We start from the raw sequence: 14,722 nt of genomic DNA, 5'->3' as shown, positions 1-14,722 counted from the left end.
ATTATCGGTCTGCCTCCAGTGGTTTCTCCTGCCCACCTCACTTTTGGGCTTGAAGCGTTGCTTGGTGAAACCCGAGTAATTGGCAGGGTGCCGTACTCCACTGTTGTAACGGGTACACAGCACAGAGCTGAACGGAGTCAAACATATTTGTTCATACTCGAGTACTGATTGTAGTGGCGACTGAAGAGCCGCTAAATAAATTATAGATTTTTTTTTTTTTTTTTTTAATTTTCAACGAAGTTGTTTATTGGACTAGCGCACTATTACCCTTATTGGGCAACTTAATCTAATCGGAAATACATTAAACAAAATTTCCTTAATATCTAAGTTGTTTACATAGATTACAGAGATTGGGTAGCTTTTAAAGTAAATGGATGATTATAAAGAATAAAATAGAATTGAGAGGATTTACATGTAGAACTTTAAGTCAAGTCCCGGTTAATTGAGGGTCTTGAGGGTCTTAAGCTGAGTTTTAATGCACATGCATTTTTTAATTAGCTAGCTGCATTTCTGCCAGAACAGAGTTTTGGACACAAATACCAGATAGCTCATCGATGCGCCAGGGAAGATCTGGAAAGCTTTAGTCTGATTAGGAAATTTTATGCTGTGGCAGAGAAAAGGGGCAAAGCGACTCCATCCGTTTCCGTGCTAAATTCTTTTCCTTTTGAGATCCGGTAGAGTGCAAATCGTTGCAGTTGCTGATAAGAGCCAGAATAATCACATAGTGCCAGTGTCCACGCGGTTTGTGAAAATCTGGTTTGCGGGGAAAAGTGTTTGGCGAAAGCTTAACCAAACTCAAGTGAGTAAAGCCGTGTTCATTTGCATACAGATGCATAACCTTTTGTTGCCCAGGTCACGGAAAGAGTGTCCACGGAGGCAACCAGGCGGAGGACTGGCAGCCAGTGCCAAGGGTCGGAATTGTCCGTCTGAAAAACCATTGTCTTTCATCGGGGCTCAACCAGCGGATCGAGCCCAGCAAGCCGAGTTTGCGTCCCTGTCCCGAGGAGCACCCTTGGGAGGGGCATGATGGACTACTAAGGGAACAGCAGCAGAAGCAGTAGGAATGATCAGCAAATAACATCGAGTGCGGTTTAACTGGCCAACAGCGCGCATGCGCAATAGTCTGCAGTGGCTAGCGTTGGCGTTTTATGGAACATCTAATGGAAATTGGCAGTGCCAAAAGTGTCCCAATAATTTTGACCCCAGTTTACCCCAGCACCCATGTGGGATTAACACAAAAAATTTAGAAAGTGAACTTAATCCCAAGGGGTAGTTTAGATCCGAGCATCCGATGTCCGACTATAAATTTTCTGGTGCATTATATCAAAACCATTAAATGGGATTTAACCCAGTTCTGCCGAATTAAATCTCTTGTCATTTTCGCTACAAATTGGTTATAACCTGTATCGAGTTACATGATACTCATCTGAAATGCTTTGCGAATTTGATTGCAATTACTAGAAGCCATGAATATTTGATGAAAAAACCTCTGAAGAATTAGAATACATTTTTTTTATAATTTAAGTAAAGCTAGATAAAATCTAAGAAAATTTCTCTTGTTGCGAATGGAAACGAATCGTGTAGAAGAATGCCTTTTTTGACTCTTTTGTTTAAACTAATGCCTTAAAACCCAAAGTGGCCTGCCAAAGCCATACGGTTTTCAGCACACCTTCGAGGGAGGTCGATCTTTCGCCGATGGATAGGATGCGTGAGTTTATATAACCTTGTTTTAAGTGCAAACCCAAAACCGAAATTTGCTATCGCTGTAATAAATTAGATTTTCTTGCAAAATTTGTCGTGAATTAAAAATGAAGTTTAATTGAATTTTATTAAAAAAAAGTTCACCATGGAGTCTAATCGAGAAGTTGTCTACCAATGAATTAAATTAGATAATCGATAATATTTCTTATTCATTTAATTCTTACCAAAGATAACATTTATATCTAAATCACCACATTCTATACTACATATTATTAAATCATGCGATTCATCAATATTCTTATAACTATCTAGGCTTATTATTAACTACCTATATACGATGTTAGTCTTAACTATTTTATGTTTATTAAATTTAATGTTTAACGAAATCATGAGCAACTAAACATTTCCTCTACCGACTCTACTGATGAATCCACGGTCGTAAGGTTTCAAGGGATCATCGGAGCCATGCTCCTGCGGAAGATGCGGATCATAGGTTTGGTGGGCCTAAAGCGAGCACAACAACATCCGTGTCTTCGCAAATGATAGTTTTCTCTCTGTTCTTTCCTATATCTTTCTTCCTTTTTTCTAACATTCCCTTTCTAGAATTTATTTATTTCTTTTCTTTCGGTTTAGTTCTAGCTCCTATTTTTTGTCGCAAGCACGCTCAATTCTTGTCTTTTTTAATAGTGATGTGTAGTCCGTGTCCGAGATCTGGGTGAGCAAGACCACCACCCCCAAAGCCGAAGAGCTAGAGCCGGATCTAAAGCGTGCCCCGCAGCTCAGATCCTCGAAAGCCTGCCTAACGCGAGGAGTTATAATTCCTTCTTGTATTGAGAACAGTGGCGCACTACGTTACTCACTACATGATTGGAACTATCACTGATTCTTTCGGTTTGATTCATGTATATGAATCGAACTATTTGCCTTCGACCAGCGACAACCAACACACTTTAAGTATTTAACAATCACCTCATACTTGATTACCTTTTGCACGTTTACTATTGTAGGATACAACCAAAAATGATTTGCACTAATACTTGTATGATTGAAGCGTTTAAAAGATCCCGATCCAACAGCGGAGAAAAAAACTGCACACTGTATTTAAGGAATTTGGAGTAGACAATATAAAGCCCACAGAACTGAATGGTGCAACAGGTGACGCCCCGCTCCCGTGGCGACAACTTCGCAGCCCGCTTACCTCATAAGCATGGACATGGTGGTAGTACATGGTGGAAGTATGCACCTCAAATGCCCCTAGCCAGTTGCATGTGGTACTCGATCGTTGGTTTAGCTTGACGTTCTTAATCGTAATGTTCTGACAATTCATTAGGGACAATAAATTAATGGAGTTCAAAGATTATTTGCTTATGCTAACGCAATGTAAACTAGATTTTTGCGCATCAACAAATGTGTTTCGTATTGTCAACATGAAAACAAAGGCAATTTATCAGTTTTTGGAATGTCTATATCTTTTCTACATATGTACCTTTAGCACTCTTGTCCTTCAGTTTTGAGCTTATTTATATGTATCTTCAGCACTACTGAACTATATATTTAAAAACAAGAGAGAACGCTATAGTGCAAAGGAGAGTCTTCAACACTGACAGTTTTTGGCGGTTTGTGGGCGTTAGAGTGGGCGTGGCAAATACAAAATAAATACAAAAATAAAAAAATATCAAAACATTTTGCAAAAGTGTGGGCGTAGCAGTTTTGGGCTGCAAACTTGCGCTGCTTCTATGTCTACGGAGTCTGTATGTTTAATCTTTCTAGCTTTTGTAGTTCCTGAGATCTCGACGTTCATACGGACGGACAGACGGACATGGCATGATCAAGAATATATATACTTTCTATGGTCGGAAACGCTTGTGACGCGGGCGCGCACAATAATAAATAATTCATAATAAATAATACATAATAAATAATAAATAATACCTAATACATGATACATAATAAAAAAGACATAATACATAATAATAGATAAAACCAAAACATTATAAATAATCATCATAAAGAAATTCAAATTCAAACAAGGCGCGCACGCGCGCCCAAATAACTAGAGGGGCACACTAACCCCGAAACCCGGCCACACTAAGTCGGGCAATTCGGACATACGGACATACGGGCACACTAAGCCAAGTGCTATATAAAGCGGGCGGCTGGCCTCAGAATGGGCAGTCGGTGGTCGGAGTCGACCGAGGTGGACGTCACCAGCGAGCGGGATCAACAAGTGGTAACTACTGGAGAGTAAGATCAACCCCTACGTATATACCCCACCCTAGCTGACTTCAGGGTCCTGCTTACGTCTATACGTTGACTTCAGGGTCCTACTTACGTATCTACGCTGACTTCAGGGTCCTGCTTATGTCTATACGTTGACTTCAGGGTCCTAATTACGTATCTATACGCTGACTTCAGGGTCCTACATACTTCTCTACGCTGACTTCAGGGTCCTACATATAATTCTCTACGCGGACTTCAGGGTCCTATATAATTCTCTACGCTGACTTCAGGGTCCTACATACTTCTCTACGCTGACTTCATGATCCCGTATAATTCTCTAAGCTGACTTCAGGGTCCGATATAATTCTCTACGCTGACTTCAGGGTCCTACATACTTCTCTACGCTGACTTCAGGGTCCTATATAATTCTCTACGCGGACTTCAGGGTCCTATATAATTCTCTACGCTGACTTCAGGGTCCCATATAATTCTCTACGCTGACTTCAGGGTCCTACATACTTCTCTACGCTGACTTCATGATCCCGTATAATTCTCTACGCTGACTTCAGGGTCTGATATAATTCTCTACGCTGACTTCAGGGTCCTACATACTTCTCTACGCTGACTTCAGGGTCCTACATATAATTCTCTACGCTGACTTCAGGGTCCCATATAATTCTCTACGCTGACTTCAGGGTCCTACATACTTCTCTACGCTGACTTCATGATCCCGTATAATTCTCTACGCTGACTTCAGGGTCCGATATAATTCTCTACGCTGACTTCAGGGTCCTACATACTTCTCTACGCTGACTTCAGGGTCCTATATAATTCTCTACGCGGACTTCAGGGTCCTATATAATTCTCTACGCTGACTTCAGGGTCCCATATAATTCTCTACGCTGGCTTCAGGGTCCTACATACTTCTCTACGCTGACTTCATGATCCCGTATAATTCTCTACGCTGACTTCAGGGTCCGATATAATTCTCTACGCTGACTTCAGGGTCCTACATACTTCTCTACGCTGACTTCAGGGTCCTATATAATTCTCTACGCGGACTTCAGGGTCCTATATAATTCTCTACGCTGACTTCAGGGTCCCATATAATTCTCTACGCTGACTTCAGGGTCCTACATACTTCTCTACGCTGACTTCATGATCCCGTATAATTCTCTACGCTGACTTCGGGGTCCTATATAATTCTCTACGTGGACTTCAGGGTCCTACATACTTCTCTACGCTGACTTCAGGGTCCCGTATAATTCTCTACGCTGACTTCAGGGTCCGATATAATTCTCTACGCTGACTTCAGGGTCCTACATACTTCTCTACGCTGACTTCAGGGTCCTACATATAATTCTCTACGCGGACTTCAGGGTCCTATATAATTCTCTACGCTGACTTCAGGCTCCCATATAATTCTCTACGCTGACTTCAGGGTCCCATATAATTCTCTACGCTGACTTCAGGGTCCCATATAATTCTCTACGCTGACTTCAGGGTCCTACATACTTCTCTACGCTGACTTCAGGGTCCCATATAATTCTCTACGCTGGCTTCAGGGTCCTACATACTTCTCTACGCTGACTTCATGATCCCGTATAATTCTCTACGCTGACTTCAGGGTCCCATATATTTCTCTACGCTGACTTCAGGGTCCCGTATAATTCTCTACGCTGACTTCAGGGTCCGATATAATTCTCTACGCTGACTTCAGGGTCCTACATACTTCTCTACGCTGACTTCAGGGTCCTACATATAATTCTCTACGCGGACTTCAGGGTCCTATATAATTCTCTACGCTGACTTCAGGGTCCCATATAATTCTCTACGCTGACTTCAGGGTCCTACATACTTCTCTACGCTGACTTCATGATCCCGTACAATTCTCAACGCTGACTTCAGGGTCTGATATAATTCTCTACGCTGACTTCAGGGTCCTACATACTTCTCTACGCTGACTTCAGGGTCCTATATAATTCTCTACGCGGACTTCGGGGTCCTATGTAATTCTCTACGCGGACTTCAGGGTCCTATATAATTCTCTACGCTGACTTCAGGATCCCATATAATTCTCTACGCTGACTTCAGGGTCCCATATAATTCTCTACGCTGACTTCAGGGTCCTACATACTTCTCTACGCTGACTTCAGGGTCCCGTATAATTCTCTACGCTGACTTCAGGGTCCGATATAATTCTCTACGCTGACTTCAGGGTCCTACATACTTCTCTACGCTGACTTCAGGGTCCTACATATAATTATCTACGCGGACTTCAGGGTCCTATATAATTCTCTACGCTGACTTCAGGGTCCTACATACTTCTCTACGCTGACTTCAGGGTCCTATATAATTCTCTACGCGGACTTCAGGGTCCTATATAATTCTCTACGCTGACTTCAGGGTCCCATATAATTCTCTACGCTGACTTCAGGGTCCTACATACTTCTCTACGCTGACTTCAGGGTCCCGTATAATTCTCTACGCTGACTTCAGGGTCCGATATAATTCTCTACGCTGACTTCAGGGTCCTACATACTTCTCTACGCTGACTTCAGGGTCCTACATATAATTCTCTACGCGGACTTCAGGGTCCTATATAATTCTCTACGCTGACTTCAGGGTCCCATATAATATTCTACGCTGACTTCAGGGTCCTACATACTTCTCTACGCTGACTTCATGATCCCGTACAATTCTCAACGCTGACTTCAGGGTCCGATATAATTCTCTACGCTGACTTCAGGGTCCTACATACTTCTCTACGCTGACTTCAGGGTCCTACATATAATTCTCTACGCGGACTTCAGGGTCCTATATAATTCTCTACGCTGAACTCAGGGTCCCATATAATTCTCTACGCTGACTTCAGGGTCCTACATACTTCTCTACGCTGACTTCATGATCCCGTATAATTCTCTACGCTGACTTCAGGGTCCGATATAATTCTCTACGCTGACTTCAGGGTCCTACATACTTCTCTACGCTGACTTCAGGGTCCTATATAATTCTCTACGCGGACTTCAGGGTCCTATATAATTCTCTACGCTGACTTCAGGGTCCCATATAATTCTCTACGCTGACTTCAGGGTCCTACATACTTCTCTACGCTGACTTCATGATCCCGTATAATTCTCTACGCTGACTTCAGGGTCCGATATAATTCTCTACGCTGACTTCAGGGTCCTACATACTTCTCTACGCTGACTTCAGGGTCCTATATAATTCTCTACGCGGACTTCAGGGTCCTATATAATTCTCTACGCTGACTTCAGGGTCCCATATAATTCTCTACGCTGACTTCAGGGTCCTACATACTTCTCTACGCTGACTTCAGGGTCCTACATACTTCTCTACGCTGACTTCAGGGTCCTACATATAATTCTCTACGCGGACTTCAGGGTCCTATATAATTCTCTACGCTGACTTCAGGGTCCCATATAATTCTCTACGCTGACTTCAGGGTCCTACATACTTCTCTACGCTGACTTCAGGGTCCTACATACTTCTCTACGCTGACTTCAGGGTCCTATATACTTCTCTACGCTGACTTCATGATCCCGTATAATTCTCTACATTGACTTCAGGGTCCGATATAATTCTCTACGCTGACTTCAGGGTCCTACATACTTCTCTACGCTGACTTCAGGGTCCTACATATAATTCTCTTCGCGGACTTCAGGGTCCTATATAATTCTCTACGCTGACTTCAGGGTCCTACATATAATTCTCTTCGCGGACTTCAGGGTCCTATATAATTCTCTACGCTGACTTCAGGGTCCTACATACTTCTCTACGCTGACTTCATGATCCCGTATAATTCTCTAAGCTGACTTCAGGGTCCGATATAATTCTCTACGCTGACTTCAGGGTCCTACATACTTCTCTACGCTGACTTCAGGGTCCTATATAATTCTCTACGCGGACTTCAGGGTCCTATATAATTCTCTACGCTGACTTCAGGGTCCCATATAATTCTCTACGCTGACTTCAAGGTCCTACATACTTCTCTACGCTGACTTCATGATCCCGTATAATTCTCTACGCTGACTTCAGGGTCCGATATAATTCTCTACGCTGACTTCAGGGTCCTACATACTTCTCTACGCTGACTTCAGGGTCCTACATATAATTCTCTACGCGGACTTCAGGGTCCTATATAATTCTCTACGCTGACTTCAGGGTCCCATATAATTCTCTACGCTGACTTCAGGGTCCTACATACTTCTCTACGCTGACTTCAGGGTCCCGTATAATTCTCTACGCTGACTTCAGGGTCCGATATAATTCTCTACGCTGACTTCAGGGTCCTACATACTTCTCTACGCTGACTTCAGGGTCCTACATATAATTCTCTACGCGGACTTCAGGGTCCTATATAATTCTCTACGCTGACTTCAGGGTCCCATATAATTCTCTACGCTGACTTCAGGGTCCTACATACTTCTCTACGCTGACTTCATGATCCCGTATAATTCTCTACGCTGACTTCAGGGTCCTACAAACTTCTCTACGCTGACTTCAGGGTCCTATATAATTCTCTACGCTGACTTCAGGGTCCCATATAATTCTCTACGTTGACTTCAGGGTCCTACATACTTTTCTACGCTGACTTCATGATCCCGTATAATTCTCTAAGCTGACTTCAGGGTCCGATATAATTCTCTACGCTGACTTCAGGGTCCTACATACTTCTCTACGCTGACTTCATGATCCCGTATAATTCTCTACGCTGACTTCAGGGTCTGATATAATTCTCTACGCTGACTTCAGGGTCCTACATACTTCTCTACGCTGACTTCAGGGTCCTACATATAATTCTCTACGCTGACTTCAGGGTCCTACATACTTCTCTACGCTGACTTCATGATCCCGTATAATTCTCTACGCTGACTTCAGGGTCCGATATAATTCTCTACGCTGACTTCAGGGTCCTACATACTTCTCTACGCTGACTTCAGGGTCCTATATAATTCTCTACGCGGACTTCAGGGTCCTATATAATTCTCTACGCTGACTTCAGGGTCCCATATAATTCTCTACGCTGACTTCAGGGTCCTACATACTTCTCTACGCTGACTTCATGATCCCGTATAATTCTCTACGCTGACTTCAGGGTCCTACAAACTTCTCTACGCTGACTTCAGGGTCCTATATAATTCTCTACGCTGACTTCAGGGTCCCATATAATTCTCTACGTTGACTTCAGGGTCCTACATACTTTTCTACGCTGACTTCATGATCCCGTATAATTCTCTAAGCTGACTTCAGGGTCCGATATAATTCTCTACGCTGACTTCAGGGTCCTACATACTTCTCTACGCTGACTTCATGATCCCGTATAATTCTCTACGCTGACTTCAGGGTCTGATATAATTCTCTACGCTGACTTCAGGGTCCTACATACTTCTCTACGCTGACTTCAGGGTCCTACATATAATTCTCTACGCTGACTTCAGGGTCCTACATACTTCTCTACGCTGACTTCATGATCCCGTATAATTCTCTACGCTGACTTCAGGGTCCGATATAATTCTCTACGCTGACTTCAGGGTCCTACATACTTCTCTACGCTGACTTCAGGGTCCTATATAATTCTCTACGCGGACTTCAGGGTCCTATATAATTCTCTACGCTGACTTCAGGGTCCCATATAATTCTCTACGCTGGCTTCAGGGTCCTACATACTTCTCTACGCTGACTTCATGATCCCGTATAATTCTCTACGCTGACTTCAGGGTCCGATATAATTCTCTACGCTGACTTCAGGGTCCTACATACTTCTCTACGCTGACTTCAGGGTCCTATATAATTCTCTACGCGGACTTCAGGGTCCTATATAATTCTCTACGCTGACTTCAGGGTCCCATATAATTCTCTACGCTGACTTCAGGGTCCTGCATACTTCTCTAAGCTGACTTCATGATCCCGTATAATTCTCTACGCTGACTTCGGGGTCCTATATAATTCTCTACGCGGACTTCCTATATAATTCTCTACGCTGACTTCAGGATCCCATATAATTCTCTACGCTGACTTCAGGGTCCTACATACTTCTCTACGCTGACTTCAGGGTCCCGTATAATTCTCTACGCTGACCTCAGGGTCCGATATAATTCTCTACGCTGACTTCAGGGTCCTACATACTTCTCTACGCTGACTTCAGGGTCCTACATATAATTCTCTACGCGGACTTCAGGGTCCTATATAATTCTCTACGCTGACTTCAGGGTCCCATATAATTCTCTACGCTGACTTCAGGGTCCTACATACTTCTCTACGCTGACTTCATGATCCCGTATAATTCTCTACGCTGACTTCAGGGTCCTACATACTTCTCTACGCTGACTTCAGGGTCCTATATAATTCTCTACGCTGACTTCAGGGTCCCATATAATTCTCTACGTTGACTTCAGGGTCCTACATACTTCTCTACGCTGACTTCATGATCCCGTATAATTCTCTAAGCTGACTTCAGGGTCCGATATAATTCTCTACGCTGACTTCATGATCCCGTATAATTCTCTAAGCTGACTTCAGGGTCCGATATAATTCTCTACGCTGACTTCAGGGTCCTACATACTTCTCTACGCTGACTTCAGGGTCCTATATAATTCTCTACGCGGACTTCAGGGTCCTATATAATTCTCTACGCTGACTTCAGGGTCCCATATAATTCTCTACGCTGACTTCAGGGTCCTACATACTTCTCTACGCTGACTTCATGATCCCGTATAATTCTCTACGCTGACTTCAGGGTCTGATATAATTCTCTACGCTGACTTCAGGGTCCTACATACTTCTCTACGCTGACTTCAGGGTCCTACATATAATTCTCTACGCTGACTTCAGGGTCCTACATACTTCTCTACGCTGACTTCATGATCCCGTATAATTCTCTACGCTGACTTCAGGGTCCGATATAATTCTCTACGCTGACTTCAGGGTCCTACATACTTCTCTACGCTGACTTCAGGGTCCTATATAATTCTCTACGCGGACTTCAGGGTCCTATATAATTCTCTACGCTGACTTCAGGGTCCCATATAATTCTCTACGCTGGCTTCAGGGTCCTACATACTTCTCTACGCTGACTTCATGATCCCGTATAATTCTCTACGCTGACTTCAGGGTCCGATATAATTCTCTACGCTGACTTCAGGGTCCTACATACTTCTCTACGCTGACTTCAGGGTCCTATATAATTCTCTACGCGGACTTCAGGGTCCTATATAATTCTCTACGCTGACTTCAGGGTCCCATATAATTCTCTACGCTGACTTCAGGGTCCTACATACTTCTCTACGCTGACTTCATGATCCCGTATAATTCTCTACGCTGACTTCGGGGTCCTATATAATTCTCTACGCGGACTTCAGGGTCCTATATAATTCTCTACGCTGACTTCAGGATCCCATATAATTCTCTACGCTGACTTCAGGGTCCTACATACTTCTCTACGCTGACTTCAGGGTCCCGTATAATTCTCTACGCTGACTTCAGGGTCCGATATAATTCTCTACGCTGACTTCAGGGTCCTACATACTTCTCTACGCTGACTTCAGGGTCCTACATATAATTCTCTACGCGGACTTCAGGGTCCTATATAATTCTCTACGCTGACTTCAGGCTCCCATATAATTCTCTACGCTGACTTCAGGGTCCTACATACTTCTCTAAGCTGACTTCATGATCCCGTACAATTCTCAACGCTGACTTCAGGGTCCGATATAATTCTCTACGCTGACTTCAGGGTCCTACATACTTCTCTACGCTGACTTCAGGGTCCTACATATAATTATCTACGCGGACTTCAGGGTCCTATATAATTCTCTACGCTGACTTCAGGGTCCTACATACTTCTCTACGCTGACTTCAGGGTCCTATATAATTCTCTACGCGGACTTCAGGGTCCTATATAATTCTCTACGCTGACTTCAGGGTCCCATATAATTCTCTACGCTGACTTCAGGGTCCCGTATAATTCTCTACGCCGACTTCAGGGTCCGATATAATTCTCTACGCTGACTTCAGGGTCCTACATACTTCTCTACGCTGACTTCAGGGTCCTACATATAATTATCTACGCGGACTTCAGGGTCCTATATAATTCTCTACGCTGACTTCAGGGTCCTACATACTTCTCTACGCTGACTTCAGGGTCCGATATAATAATTCTCTACGCTGACTTCAGGGTCCTACATACTTCTCTACGCTGACTTCAGGGTCCTATATAATTCTCTACGCGGACTTCAGGGTCCTATATAATTCTCTACGCTGACTTCAGGGTCCCATATAATTCTCTACGCTGACTTCATGATCCCGTATAATTCTCTACGCTGACTTCAGGGTCCGATATAATTCTCTACGCTGACTTCAGGGTCCTACATACTTCTCTACGCTGACTTCAGGGTCCGATATAATTCTCTACGCTGACTTCATGATCCCGTATAATTCTCTAAGCTGACTTCAGGGTCCGATATAATTCTCTACGCTGACTTCAGGGTCCTACATACTTCTCTACGCTGACTTCAGGGTCCTATATAATTCTCTACGCGGACTTCAGGGTCCTATATAATTCTCTACGCTGACTTCAGGGTCCCATATAATTCTCTACGCTGACTTCAGGGTCCTACATACTTCTCTACGCTGACTTCATGATCCCGTATAATTCTCTACGCTGACTTCAGGGTCTGATATAATTCTCTACGCTGACTTCAGGGTCCTACATACTTCTCTACGCTGACTTCAGGGTCCTACATATAATTCTCTACGCTGACTTCAGGGTCCTACATACTTCTCTACGCTGACTTCATGATCCCGTATAATTCTCTACGCTGACTTCAGGGTCCGATATAATTCTCTACGCTGACTTCAGGGTCCTACATACTTCTCTACGCTGACTTCAGGGTCCTATATAATTCTCTACGCGGACTTCAGGGTCCTATATAATTCTCTACGCTGACTTCAGGGTCCCATATAATTCTCTACGCTGGCTTCAGGGTCCTACATACTTCTCTACGCTGACTTCATGATCCCGTATAATTCTCTACGCTGACTTCAGGGTCCGATATAATTCTCTACGCTGACTTCAGGGTCCTACATACTTCTCTACGCTGACTTCAGGGTCCTATATAATTCTCTACGCGGACTTCAGGGTCCTATATAATTCTCTACGCTGACTTCAGGGTCCCATATAATTCTCTACGCTGACTTCAGGGTCCTACATACTTCTCTACGCTGACTTCATGATCCCGTATAATTCTCTACGCTGACTTCGGGGTCCTATATAATTCTCTACGCGGACTTCAGGGTCCTATATAATTCTCTACGCTGACTTCAGGATCCCATATAATTCTCTACGCTGACTTCAGGGTCCTACATACTTCTCTACGCTGACTTCAGGGTCCCGTATAATTCTCTACGCTGACTTCAGGGTCCGATATAATTCTCTACGCTGACTTCAGGGTCCTACATACTTCTCTACGCTGACTTCAGGGTCCTACATATAATTCTCTACGCGGACTTCAGGGTCCTATATAATTCTCTACGCTGACTTCAGGCTCCCATATAATTCTCTACGCTGACTTCAGGGTCCTACATACTTCTCTAAGCTGACTTCATGATCCCGTACAATTCTCAACGCTGACTTCAGGGTCCGATATAATTCTCTACGCTGACTTCAGGGTCCTACATACTTCTCTACGCTGACTTCAGGGTCCTATATAATTCTCTACGCGGACTTCAGGGTCCTATATAATTCTCTACGCTGACTTCAGGGTCCCATATAATTCTCTACGCTGACTTCAGGGTCCTACATTCTTCTCTACGCTGACTTCATGATCCCGTATAATTCTCTACGCTGACTTCGGGGTCCTATATAATTCTCTACGCGGACTTCAGGGTCCTATATAATTCTCTACGCTGACTTCAGGATCCCATATAATTCTCTACGCTGACTTCAGGGTCCTACATACTTCTCTACGCTGACTTCAGGGTCCCGTATAATTCTCTACGCTGACTTCAGGGTCCGATATAATTCTCTACGCTGACTTCAGGGTCCTACATACTTCTCTACGCTGACTTCAGGGTCCTACATATAATTCTCTACGCGGACTTCAGGGTCCTATATAATTCTCTACGCTGACTTCAGGGTCCCATATAATTCTCTACGCTGACTTCAGGGTCCTACATACTTCTCTACGCTGACTTCAGGGTCCCGTATAATTCTCTACGCTGACTTCAGGGTCCGATATAATTCTCTACGCTGACTTCAGGGTCCTACATACTTCTCTACGCTGACTTCAGGGTCCTACATATAATTCTCTACGCGGACTTCAGGGTCCTATATAATTCTCTACGCTGACTTCAGGGTCCCATATAATTCTCTTCGCTGACTTCAGGGTCCTACATACTTCTCTACGCTGACTTCATGATCCCGTACAATTCTCAACGCTGACTTCAGGGTCCGATATAATTCTCTACGCTGACTTCAGGGTCCTACATACTTCTCTACGCTGACTTCAGGGTCCTATATAATTCTCTACGCGGACTTCAGGGTCCTATATAATTCTCTACGCTGACTTCAGGGTCCCATATAATTCTCTACGCTGACTTCAGGGTCCTACATACTTCTCTACGCTGACTTCATGATCCCGTATAATTCTCTACGCTGACTTCGGGGTCCTATATAATTCTCTACGCGGACTTCAGGGTCCTATATAATTCTCTACGCTGACTTCAGGATCCCATATAATTCTCTACGCTGACTACAGGGTCCCATATAATTCTCTACGCT

Source organism: Drosophila santomea, chromosome 2L (genome assembly GCF_016746245.2).
Source record: "Drosophila santomea strain STO CAGO 1482 chromosome 2L, Prin_Dsan_1.1, whole genome shotgun sequence".
NCBI lineage: Eukaryota > Metazoa > Arthropoda > Insecta > Diptera > Drosophilidae > Drosophila > Drosophila santomea.
Note: the sequence above shows the minus strand (reverse complement) of the source record.